At 38.7% G+C, this 13,960-nt stretch overlaps 1 long non-coding RNA gene across 2 annotated transcripts; it reads right to left on the bottom strand.

Annotated features, from left to right (window-relative positions):
* Positions 1-1,460: 1,460 nt before the first annotated feature.
* LOC121758051 lies at positions 1,461-11,911 on the bottom strand. Of its 2 annotated transcripts, XR_006041315.1 has the most exons (4): positions 11,747-11,911; positions 10,569-10,639; positions 8,687-8,869; positions 1,461-1,881 (listed from the first exon to the last, which is right to left on the bottom strand). It is a non-coding gene; the product is annotated as an uncharacterized LOC121758051 (long non-coding RNA). The 2 variants fall into 2 exon arrangements; XR_006041314.1 differs by lacking the exon at positions 1,461-1,881 and having other exon boundaries at positions 8,583-8,869.
* Between the last annotated feature and the right edge of the window lie 2,049 nt (positions 11,912-13,960).

Genomic DNA, 13,960 nt, shown 5'->3' with positions numbered 1-13,960 from the left:
TCAGTGTTTGGTTCCACTTCTTCCTCTGTTTGCCTCCTGAACTCGGTGCTTTCCAACTGGGGAAAACAAAAGACAACGAAAAGTTTATTTACATGATTTACACTGATCTTTTTAAACAAAACCTGAGACGCTCCGCCCATCTATGTGCTACTCTTCCCTTGTTGCCCCCCTTGGTTCACACCAGCGAGTTAGCTTCCTCTGGACCAATCGGCCATTGTTCATCATAGATAGGATGGTTTGTGCGCACTTTTGGTGACCTGAGCTGTCTCTGTTCCAACTGAAAACCAAAAAGGAAAAGAAGAAAACTTATCAAAGATATTTACACCAAAGTGTCTTGCAACAAATGTATAAAGAACGCCATCCTCCCTGGAAATGGCGTCATTTGAAAGCTCTTTACGTGTGCTGCGTTGTTGGTGTGATTGCGTATCTCTCATAGTTGTTTTCTGAGTTCTCCTGTCGTTAATGCTTGCGAACAGACCCAATGAAAACTCAAACTGATCAACTTGACTAAATCCAACTCACTTGTGTTAAATGCGCAAGTGGAAGAACTCAAGGCTTTCAAAACCTTAACCCACAATACTATTAACTAGTAAAGAGAAGTAAGGATCGATCCCACAGAGACGATGTGTTCTACATTTGTTGAGGACAAAATGGGTTTGGCTGCTGCCACGCTTCACATGGTGGGTTAAGTTAAACTACTTGATTGAACGAATCGGGAGACTAAACTAACCAAATTGATCCACTTGCTAAATAAAATTAAACTCTACTTGATCAACTCATATTGTAATTTCCGGAAATGGCCAAACGAAGTAAAAGCGAACGGTGTCAGTCTCCTGCAAAACGTACGATAAAGTAAACCTTTTCTAACAACTTCATCCTCCTCACAGAATCAAAAGGTAACAGAGTAAAATCAGATCTCGAACATTTCCTTCCTAACGAACAACTTGCGACCAAACAAACTTAACATAATAAACCTGTAATTTTAAAATCTGCCCAAAGAAAGCGATTGCATCTACGTAAATAACTAACTTAGCCATAATCATGCAGAAATTACAAATCGACTATCTGATCTATAACTTCCGAAGCTAAATCAGACATGAACACACCTTCAATCAACGTAAACATACTTAGATCTACTCTACGATGCTACAGACGACCAGATCTTAACAACCACGAACACTCCATCCAAGATTTCTTCGCAACCAAGCAAAATTTGTAAGTTAGCAGCTCAGATTCAACAGATTAAATATTGGCAAAATTACTTAGCTAAGAAATGCTCACAAATCAGGAACCACAAGTAAATCAGAGAACTCATGCATGAGAAACAGAACAATCCAAGGTAAGATGAAATCATATAATCAAATTCACTTCGCAAAAACATTCAGATTTGATAAAAGTAAAGAAACGCAAAACCAAACGTAGCAGAATTCAAAAATAACATATTGTATCTTTGTCCCTTCTTGAGACGGAATTGCAGAAATGAAAGTAACTAGAGTAACAACTAACACCCAACACCACAAAAACTAAAACTAAACTAGAAACCAAGTGTGTGCGACAGAAATCAAGAACGTGAAGTGTGGTGAGATCCCATTTCAGCCCTAGAACAGAGCTGAATTTCTAAATGTGCCTCTGTATTCGTCCATCTCCATATATCCTCTCCCCTACTCGCACTTACCTTGCTATTTATAGAGAGGCGTAGGGCTCTGATCCCTAGGGTACCATCCTCTCGAAAAGTTGTTCCTGCCCTTGGATTTTGGGGTTTTTGGATTATGCTCAATCTTCTATGCGGGGACTCCTGCTGGCTCCATTTAATTCTAACTTGGTCTGTTGTCCGCCCAACTGATCTGTTCACTCTCTGAATACGGTGGAGTTCACACAAACCTGACCCACATTTGCACGTTAGATTACAGAATTGGGTGTAGTTTTATCACAGAACGCATGCATGAAACGAGCCTTATCAGCGCCAATGACGCGAGACAATAGAGAGATTAGCTATATCATCTATGAAACTCATGATATAAAGGGAAACATCTATCTTATCTAAGTCCAAATAACTATATGGTTTTTTGTGAAACTTGTGATATAAAGGGAAACATCTATCTCATCAGCGTCAAAACTTTTACTTTAAAATTGAAAGTAAGATTGGAAATTTTTTAGGAAAAGGGCGAGATTTTGAAGAAAACTTTTATGTCAAAATTTTATGAACATAAATGTTAAGTGCGAAAGTGTCTTGCTATGGGATGTGAAAATGTTGTGTGTTTATCTTGAGGTATGAATGACGTTAATTGTGGTAGATGTTGATCTAGGAGATGATGAAATGAGTTGTGAACTTAGAGTACCTAAAATATAAGTCTAGTTGACCGCGCGAATCGTAGTTTTAAGTTGAAATAATCTATCACTTTCCCGAGTGACGAAAACGAACGAGAATCTGAAAGTTGGGGTGAACCCTTAATTTGTCAAGGCACGACGAAGCAAGGAGATCGAGAGTGCGAATGGAGGTCGGTGGACCATGAAACTTTTCTTGGAATTGCGTGAAACATTGGAGCAAGCTAGGTGCGAACTATTCGAAGGACGTAAGAAAATTTCGGGATGAAATTTTTTTTAAGATGGGTAGATTGTAACACCTCAATTTTTTTTCTCGTAGTGACATCGTTTGAGCATCTAGAAAAAAAAATTCGGCTTTGTTTTGTTCGTCGACAGAAGAAATATAATTTTGGGCCTATAACAATTATTCTTATAATTTTGGGCCTATAACAATTATTCTTTTTCTACCCCCAATTTATTTAATTTTCAAGCCCAATTCATTTTTGGAGAATCCAATATGAGACCAACCGTAGATATGCTCAAATCTGCTCAAATCTTCCATTCAAATCTTTTCCCATGGAGATATATATATCCAATCTTTTCTCCTCTCCCTCACATTGATGGAATATATATATATATATATATATATATATATATATATATATAGGGAGATGATCAAAATAAAAATGCATTTAAATCCAGAAATGCATCTAATGGTCAATAATTAACCAAAAACACGGAAGGTCATAATTAAGCAATTTTAGGTCATATTATAATATTTGGGTTTAATGTCATGCTAAGATCATTTTAGGTCATGCTTTGTTAGCATGACCTAAAAATTAACTAACTATGACCTAAAAGTGTCATACGTATGATATTGTTCTGCGTTTCTGTATTTAAATCTAGTTTTGCATAGATATATATATATATATATATATATATATATATATATATATATATATATATATATATATATATATATTCCATCAATTCCACAATTTAAACCATTCTCTCAAAACAAAAAGGAACAAAACGTGAGGGAGAGGGGAAAGCGAGAAGCAGAGAGGGGAGATGAAGGTGACGGCGGCGTGTGAGCGACGGCGCTGCGAATCCTGCTTACGGACAGAGAAAAAGAGTGAGGCAGCGACGTATTAGGAAGAAAATTGGCGACGTTAGGAGCGTGATGGATCCCGTTCAACCGAACGCAGCGGCGGCGAGGCTGCTGAACGACATGCTGGGAAGGCGGCGCCGGCTCGGTGCTGGCAGCAGCGAACACGTATGCACGGCAGCACAATCTGCACCTAGCAGCAGCGGCGATGCGACGTCGACTGCACCTTGACAGCAGCGGCGAGCGGACTGCGCTGCCCACGACGGTGGTGGAGAAAGCATGACGACATTGTGCAATTGAAACAGAAAAGATGGAGAGTTCACGGTCGCGACGATGGCTGCACGGCTGACAACGGCTGTCTCGATCTGGAGCAGCGGCGGCTGGACTTCGGCAGCGACGGCGAGAAGGGGGCGGCGGCAATTGCTCCGAGAGCTCTGCTAATTTTAGAGAGATGAGGGTGGCGGAATTGAGAGAGTTAGAGAGAGAGAATCACTGGAGAGAAGGAGATGGGTTAGAGGCACGAGTTCTCTGATTTTGTGAAGTATTGGAGAAAGAAGTTTGAGATTGAAGAGAGGTAAAGTGGAGTGTGAGTTGCAACACAGAGAGAGAGTTGAAATTTGGGGATGGAGAAGATGTGTTGGGCTAGGAATTAAGGTGGTGAATTTGGACCAGATTAAATAAACAGTGGTAGGAGCTAGGATGGACTCAAGGAAAGATCTTTTTCGTGGACAAAATTGAAGTTTAAGCAAGGAATTTAAATTCAAAAAATTTAACGAACGAGATGGGCTTTCGAACTAAAGTTTTACTGTGGGCTTTTCTATCCTACATTATTGTGTAGGCTTACTTTTAAATTTACGCAATATTTTTTAAGTATGAGTTATGTGCTTAAATTCCAAATATGTTGTGTCATGCCGTATTTTGTTTTTGAGGATGTGCCTATCTGATCGCCTAGTGGGGAGTGAGTCACTACTAGAAGTTATGATTTTAATTGAATTCGGGTTTGTCAAGGGAGTGAGTCCCTATTCAAGCTAGTCTACACAGAGAGGATCGTGCGTTATCTTTCGAGTTGGCCGGTCCAGTGATCGAGAATGTGGCCACGTTCTCGTTTCACATATGAGGTTCAGATATGGTACGAGGAGAGAGAAAAAAAGGCTGCGCGGCCATACTTTTGAGCGAGAAAATGTTTTGGTGACTTGGCCTTTTATAAAACTCTGAGTTCACTTTTAAATGCTGACACAATATTTTATGAAAATTATTTTGGCATGTGTTCACTTGGTACATCAAGTACTCAGCCCTGCATTTCTTTTTAAAAATGTGATGGCTGAGCGTGATGCATGCGGTGGGTGTTGAGCAAGACCGTTGAAGAAATTTAAGTGTCTAGACTGTGTCATGTCTTCACACGTGGCATATTCCTTCTCTCAAATGCTTCCACTGAGTAGTTGTCATTCTTTTGAGTTCTTGTATCGCTGAGATAATATTCATTTTTTAGTTGTTGATTTGTTGAGATACTCTGATTTTATTCGAGTTATTCCCATTTGTTCCGAGCTATGGTCGAGTTGTGTTGTTTTCCCCCTTTCTTCACTGCTTCTTTAATCCTCCCATAGTCATGATCAACCGTGTTTTCTATCCTTAAAAAATGCGGGCGTGACATTAAGTCGGCAAAACAACCGACTTAGTTACCTATAATTGATGGGGTTTGGTGCCCCTTGCAAAGCGGAAGACTTGTGTAAAACAAATAATTCAAATAAGGATCTATTTGACCAATTATGCGATAAATCAATTCACCTGTTAAACGGATAACTGTATGCTAGAACGCAAATAATTCATGCTTAAAGAATATAAATCCTAAAACATGATTTCTACGGTTTAGGATTACCGATTTGATTCTCCAAAGAATCGCCGATTGCTCGCGCCTTCTACACGTGATAGTCTTCAATACTAGACCACGGATCTTCTGACTGATTTCTGAACTGTATCTTGATATCAGGGTGGGCTGATCGTATCAAAATACTAGGACTCGAATAAAGAAGACAGAAATTCCTCACGGGGGAGAGCTGGAGAATTTTCGAGCTCCTCTACTAATTAGAGAGGGGGACGAAAATTTCATAGAATAATAATTGTATTTTCTGTCTCATTTATTCTCCTATTTATATTAAGTTCTTATTGGGCCCAGTCAGAGATCTATGGAAGGTTTTGGATATGGCCTCACCCAATTCGCTTTTTACTAATTAAATTGAACCCACAATTTAATATAAGCTTATATTGAAATATTACGAGCAGCCACTACAGAAGTAATATTGCATTGCCCATCCAAATCTGAAATTACAAGTAATCCGGGTTTCCGTTATGTTTATTGTTTATTTCTCGTGCTTAAGATATAAATGTCCATTAATTAATTAATGTCTGCTAAGAACCTAATTAATCAACATTATATTTATTCCAAAAGTGGACTTAGCAAGAAACATTTATTTATTATTAATGGAATAATTAAATTCCAACTGGCCAGTTTCCGAATAATAAAAACCTTGTTCAAGCTCCTCTTGAGAACATTATCAAACGAGACTCACCTCGCGCACGATTCAACATAATAGCAATCCTAGCACCACTAGATATTAATCACCACTACCCAATATATCAGGATTATTGGGTTGCGAAAAACCCGCACCATTTGATAAGTCAAAGTAGTGCATAATCAAATATCGTATGCTCAATGCTAACATATGTAGATTAAGAAATAGTATTTTATCAAGACCTAGTCTTTCAGCAGATAGCATAAAGACAAGTCTTGCTGTTAGATCCATTCAGTGCTATATCACACCAACGTCATCTTATTTCAGAAAGGCTTAGAACTAATCGGACTGACATTGCAACCGTTCACGATAGGTAGTCTAAGCCTATCTGGGTCGTGAAATTCTTCTTTTTCTTTTGCAAAGCATTGCATAGAACCGACCGTGTTACCTTAGAGTGGACGACACCCACAACCAGTCTACTAAGCAAAAGACATAGACTTTGTTTGCTTCTTATACATTTAAATATTTATAAAACATCTTATAAATGCACAAGCAAACACAATGTAATAATATATTGATCCTATTCGTGCGATACTGCTCGAATAATACAGAATCGGGTTAAAAGTGGATTGTAGAGTTTTTCGTATACAAGCAAGATTCTAATCTCGCGAACTTGCTCGAAACATGCTTTCCAGTATACCAAACCTAACAATCTCCCACTTATACTCAAAACATGCTTTCGAGTATACCCACTTCCAAAACCTCTCACACTTATACACAAAGCAGATCTTGGAGCTAGATATATCGAACCACCATTCATTTCACATCATGTTTGAAACATGTTGCCACAAAGGCATTTTCTGTGAAAAATCTGCTTGGTTGTTCTCTGATCATATCTTTTCCACAATAATGTCTTATTGCGTACTTGACCCTTAATTAATTTCATCTCTCTATGTGATTGCTTAGCTTTATTATCTCGTGTGTCCTTTGAGTTAGCCTTCACTAGAGTAATCATAACCAAATGTAATACTCATAGGCATACTCAAACTTATTATTAAAGCTATTATTCGGGGAATTCAAGTATTGGCCGGTGTTTCTTGTGGTGCAGTCTTCGCCCAACTTCACTGCGGATGTTGAATCTGGCTGGCCGAAGCGGATGAAGATCAGCGCCTCCGGAGAGTACAGTAGCAGTGCTAGTTCCGCAGAACTCCCACCCGCCGAGGCAGAGTTCCCCACACCCACATCGTCGGCCCGCCACCGTCGCCCAGTTGGGCAAAAGTCCACGGCGCGGATGTCGAGGGGAAGCACCAGCGGATCCGCCGAGGCTCAATCGGCAGCACCCCCCCAAAATGATCCTCAGAACCCCTCATTCGCCCGCATCGCCGCACATGAAACCTTGTTACATGCGATGGTTGAATGGCGCCAAGCGACCGACCCCCATTACAAGCGGAAGCTTAAGCCCCTCCTCGATAGTATGCGCCGCGATTTGGGGTTCGACGGGATGTCGGACGATGACGGCGAGGGGGGCGGCGACGCCGGCGGCAAGAGGACGGGCGACGAGGAATCCGAGGAGTGAGAAGCCGGTTTTTATTTTTATAATAATGTACTTTTTTTATAGTAATTATGTATTTTTTTTAATTAAGTATGGCTTTTTTTTAAATAAAGTGGTTGCATTTTCTCCGTATTCGCGTCGAAATTTTAATTTCGTAAATTATTTAATTCCGGAAATTGTCTAATTTGTGAATTTGTAAATTTTTTTAAATGTGGGAATTCCGTCGACAATTCCGTAGGGAATTCCGCTACTGTGCAGTGGGAATTTCGTATGACGTGGCAGGGCAGTGGGAAGTCCGTATGACATGGCGGGAGGTATTTTTGGAAATTTTGTAGGAAATTCTGCCGGGAATTCGCTCCACTACTGATGCTCTCAAAGTATTGTGTTGGTGTTGTGTATTTGGTGTTTTATACACCCTCGTCGTGTATAGGGGCTGCGCCGCTGCGACGGTATAGTCCTGACTAAAGGCGAAAATTGGAAGGCAAAGTAAAACCGAGAAAAAGAGGAAAGCATAGAAAGAGGTGGGATAGTGATTTTGAATTTGAAGGCGGAAAAGGCATATCAACCCCCTTTAAATAAAGAAAAAATGTGATAAAAACACATATCACATCTCTAAAAAATACGATCCGCAGATCACATAGCTAAACCACGTAGAATCGCAGATCACACGGCTAAAAACGCAAATCTAAGATCGCACAACTAAAAACGAAGATCTGAGTACCAGCCAATAGAAATGAAGAGAAACACAGATTCGCAGATCGCAAAGCTAAAAACAGAGATCAGCAGATCACACGGCTAAAAACGCAGATCCAAGATCGTACGACTGAAAATGAAGATCCACATATTGCCTAAAACACACAGATCTAGCAAACAACAACGCAACACGTCACCTCCTAATCACCAATAGTAATAAGAGCATCCACAATGGGGCGCCCTATAGTCCGCCCTATAGGCCCCCTATGCTATGCCACATCATCATTTTATCCTCCTACCCTTCCACCTGCAGTGAGACGCCCTAAAGTCCGCCCTATAGGTTTCACTACTATTTTGTTAATTAATTTTTTATGTCTTCAAATATGTCATACAAAATTATCAAAAAATACTACGATTAAAGGAAAATCCTACATTACTAATTAAAAAAAATTACAAGAGTTAGAAATAAAAACACTACTATTAAAGGCAAACACTACATTACTAATTATTCATTCTCACCTTGCGGCGCAGATCATCGATCATCCACTTGAGGTATTCGGCTTTGCCCGGGTCCTCGCACTGCATGAGGGCGTGGTGCGTGTCCAACAACGTCCTCCGGTTGGCGGCCGCCACCAACTCCACGTAGGCATGTCCCGCAGCCGAAGATCAAACGTACTCCAAAACGTTTCATGTCTTTAGATTCTAAACGGAACTCAAAATAGTGTCAAGATCAAACAATAAGTAAAACAGGTTTCACCGGAAGCATCCAAGAGAAGAGTGAAGTTATGTGTGAAGACACAACGACACTCACAGATCAAAGATAAACAATTCATTCTTCAATTAACTTGCTCAACACCACCATACTCTCGTCGCCGCTCAACATGCACATAGGGAAAACACATGCATGGCTGAGTACTATAAAAATATTCAGTAAGCTCATGCCGAAAACATTTTTAATAATAGTATTATTTAGCATGCTACACATAAGTAACCATCGGGGTTTAGCTTTAGAAAGGCCCGAGGCACTAAAAATCATTTCCCATTGCAAAAGTCGACTGATTAGTCATTTTCCCATAGACGTTAACCATATCTGCCAATACATGACTTGGAATGTGGCCACAAACCAAGTCACTAGATCGTTCAGCCCGTACACTAGCACACAGTCTACCATAGGTGTACACTAATCCAAGTAGGGTTTGCGGCCCTACGACGACCCGAATTCGATTTAAATAATAGTGGCAAAAGCCACATCAGATAGGCACGTTAAAATCAAAATACCGCATGATAAATATAGTTGCATTCTCATCGATAAGATATTTAGGACATGGTCCTTATTTAAAAGAAAGCCCACCTCGACGGCTTAGATCTCAAGTACTTTCTTCCCCTTGCTATCACGCTGAGTGCGCGAGTTATCATGTCACGACCGCCCATACAAGGGGTACCACAAACGCGGCGATCGTGACCGACATGCATGGATTTCAATTTAAAAAAAAAACTTAATTAATTTTGAAGAAAGGAAAACAACTTAGTTTAAAGATTTTAACGTTATTATTTTTTTGAAAGGACATAAGATAAAAGAATACTTTTTAAAAAAAAGGACAACGGAAAAGTTAGACTTAAGAAATACATCAATTAAAAGTTTAAGTAAAACACGCATTAAACTTAAATCTCAGAGAAAACCATTTTCAAAAGACAACGTAGATGCACGTTTAAAACCTAACACCACCATACATGTTCCAACACCAAAACGAAAAGCTTAAGATCTTAAGACATAAATTAAAACATAGCAGCGGATAAAAGGGTTCAAGGAGAGTCAAGGATCACGCCTATGTATGACGACACAACGTATCCTAAGTTCTCTAGCCAGCTCAACATCCACCGCAACATCCCGCTCAACCTGCAAAATTTTAAAAAGAAATTGCAGGGCTGAGTACTTGTTGTACTCAATGGGCTCACGCCGAAAATATTTATCAAGTTATGTCATCCATACCAGTGATCTCGAGTTTTATACGCAGTAAAGAAAAATATCACGAGAACACAAAAAGTTTCATAGACTGGTCAGTCAAATAATCTCCCCACTTTTCACATCAATCCAACAATCACAATCACAGTGCGACGAAAGTGTGGCCACACTATTCGCCCACGAGACCGGCCGACTTGCAAGGACGGCTCACGATCCCACCAGTGTACACAGCCCGATAGGGTCTACAGCCCTACTCGGACCCGAATTCGTTTCACAATACAGCCATATAGCCTAACGGAGTAAACTCATACGAACTAGGCATCAGGCACACAATCCCAAAAACAAAGCAGTTCATGGCATGACATAACAGTTAAACCACCCTTGTATCTCCACATAATATTTTTCAGAAAAGTAAAGAGGTTTGAAAAGAAAGCCCACCTCGTTCTCTTAGCAAAATCACAACCCAACTTAGCAACTCTCGATCCTCGAGTTCACGAAAACACAACACCCTTGTCAACGACAACACAAGTCAGCCTCACACAAAAACATACTACTATGCATGTCCTATCGCTTCACTCTCATTGTTCTCATCAATCCCAAAGCCCAACATACATCACAAGGGTATAAAACACACGTAACACATTTCAACTTATCGCAAGTGATTTCAACATTTAAACACGTTCCTTGCACATACATGCATCATATAGCACTTTTAAACTTGAAACTAAGTGTCATTTAATCAAGGCAGAAAACTGGCAGAATTGCGCGACCGTTTTGTAAAAATCACTTTAAATTCACCCGACCTCAAAACATGCTAATTTTTGGTCACGATACAGAGGACACATTCAAGTTAATCCATGAAAATTTTCATATCGAAATCACGTCATTTAGTCAGTCATATCACATATTGAACTCTCTGGTCGGAACATACGATTTCCGACAGTATTGCGCAGTTCATTTGAAAAATTCACCATAATTTCATACGATGCCCAAAAAGGCTGAAAATTTTACACAATACAGAAGACACATCAAATATTCATATCGTTCAAGAATCACATCAATCGGAGTTCATTTGGTCAGTCAAACAGAAAACGAAACATTCATGACGAGAACTCGCGTTTCTGGCAGATTTGCGCAGTCGACTTCAAACATTTATTATAAATTCATTTTTCGATAAAACAGGCTGAAATTCACACGAGACACCGAAAACATCTTGAAGTTTACTCAGTAAAAATTTCGTAGCAAAATTCGTTCGTTTGATGCGTCGACTACAGATCATAAGTCACTGGTCGAGCATCACAGAATTCTGGTTCAAATCCGAAAATAGGGTTTTTAAATTTCCACAACGAAAACACCGATTCTTCATGCTCGAAAACACATCATCATGCTTACACATTCCTCAAACACATATTTGCATACCAACTCATATTTTTCACAATTATTTCGATCCAATCACATGTGAATTCAACCAACAACGCAAAACCAAACAAGTTCATACGAACATACAATTCCCTCCCGTTAAAACTTTCGATCTATCGAACCTACGCTCTCTACATGCATGTAGGACTCAAAACATGGTTCAAAAACGGAAGAGGAGTAGAAGTGAGCAATTATACCTTCCTTTGACAAAAACCAATCGGTAGAAGCGAAGAACAAGGCGATTCGTCGGAGATTCTTGAAGGAAACTCCAATGGATGCAAGAATAAGCTTGAATGGAGGTTTTTGGAGATGGGAGAGTGGGGAAGAAGTCAAAACCGTGTGGGAGTGAGGGTGAGGAGAGAGTGGCGTGAAAAAGAAATAGTGGCTAGGGTTAAGGCTTTTTAATATTTATAGTCTAGGTTAAAATCCCACACCTAAAGAATTAATTAAATTGTGGGAGGAATAAATTAAATAAAAATCTCCCAATTAGAGCACAAAGTAGGCGTGCATAATGAGGGGGGGTTTAATTCAATATTTGCTTATTTAATAACAATGAGATATAGCAATATTTACTTGGAGAGAATATTCATAAATTAGGAAATAAAGGTGAATATTCCATAAACAAGGGAACAAAAATAAATTAAATCTCCAAGTAGGAATTAATGTGGTGGGGGCCGAGAATTTCAAGAGGAAATTTGTACAAGGAAATTATTTAAATCCCCAATTAAATAGAGTAGGATTTGAATTTGGTAATTCCTTTATGGAAAAAGGCTCCCATAAAAAGGCAATAATTAATTAAATTCCCACAAGGAAAATAAATGCCTAGGGGCGTGTGATATGGAGGAACAATAGAAGAAAAATATTCACATCATCAATTAATTAGGCATAGGAATTTATTTGAATAAAAAGGGATCCCACAAATTAGGAAACAAATAAATTACTCTCCAACTTTATTGGAGGGGGCCGAAATTGATAGGCTAAATAGCCAAGGAAAAAATACCCCAACTCTCTATTTATTTTGGGTGAAGAAATAAATTATCACATGATTTAATTGGATTAAATTCAAAGGAAGGGAGTCAATAAAGCACCAATTAATCAAGGGATTAATTCATTCTCCTATAGGAGATTTTCGAAAACTCCCAAGGAAAAATAAAATGGAGTTCGAATTTCTTGTAGTATAATTTACGGTCCATGGGTTTGGATTTAATTTGGATTAAAGTCCCAAAATAATTTAATTAAATCCACAAAAGAAGTACTATCTCAATAATTAGGAAGGGCCGAATATTTCAATAAATTGACTTGAGAAAGAATAAATGCATGATCCTATTAATTATTTCCCCATATTGGAATGACATAAAGTCTCAAGCTCATCATTCACATTAACCACGACAATTTATTTCACGCAAAGCACTTAATCACATAAAATCAAACGTTTCAAAATTCCAAAATTCCAATAACATAATAAAAAGGGTCACAAAAGTTTGGGATGTTACATATCACCTTTAAAATTTATGTGTATCATAAATCAGTCTCAATTATCGACTCCAAATCATGCATGTCCCCAACATTTCCCTTTTCCCATCAATTCGTTTTATCAACATAAGAAAACACACCATAACATACATCAACGTAGAACACATCACTACATCATAGAATGGGTTCCTTAACACATATGCATCATGTATATCATTCAAAGCTTAACAACATAGATTATCTTTGCATAACTTAAATCTGGCAGAAAAGCGCATTCGTATTGTAAAAATCATTAAAAATCCATCCGACCTCCGTTGGGGCTGAAATTTTACCAAAACTCAGTATACACATCAAAGGTCATCCAGTTACAATTTCACATCAAAATCACATGTTTAGGTTGGTCAAATAAAAAACGAAACTCACTGGTCGAGAATATAAATTCTGACAGAACTGCGCAGTCGACTTCAAAAATTCATTAAAAAATCATCTTTCGACCAAAAAAGGCTGATATTCACACACAACACAAAGGACACCTTGAAGTTTACTCAGTTAAAATTTCGCACCAAAATAAGATCGTTTGGTCAGTCAAACACACGTCGGAATCTACTGTCCGAACACCACAGTTGTCATGCTTCCAAATTTCGAATTAGGGTTTATCAAATATTCATCCCAACATATATATTCATACTTCAAACATATAATCATGCTTCAAAAAGATCTCACCATCATATTCACATAGCATTCACCACAAATCATCCACAAGTTCATTCATAAACAACCTAAATGCATATACATATCCTTTTTTTCATGCAACCATCAATCCCACCCGATTAAATATTAGATCTACGATCTCTACACTTATTATATGCATGATGGAATCAAAATCAAGGTTTCAATGGAGAGGATGAGGAAAAGGAATTCAATTATACCTTTCTTGA

The sequence above is a fragment of the Salvia splendens genome, chromosome 12 (assembly GCF_004379255.2).
Source record: "Salvia splendens isolate huo1 chromosome 12, SspV2, whole genome shotgun sequence".
In the NCBI taxonomy this organism is placed as follows: Eukaryota; Viridiplantae; Streptophyta; class Magnoliopsida; order Lamiales; family Lamiaceae; genus Salvia; species Salvia splendens.
This window is presented reverse-complemented; position numbering and strand designations above follow the sequence as displayed.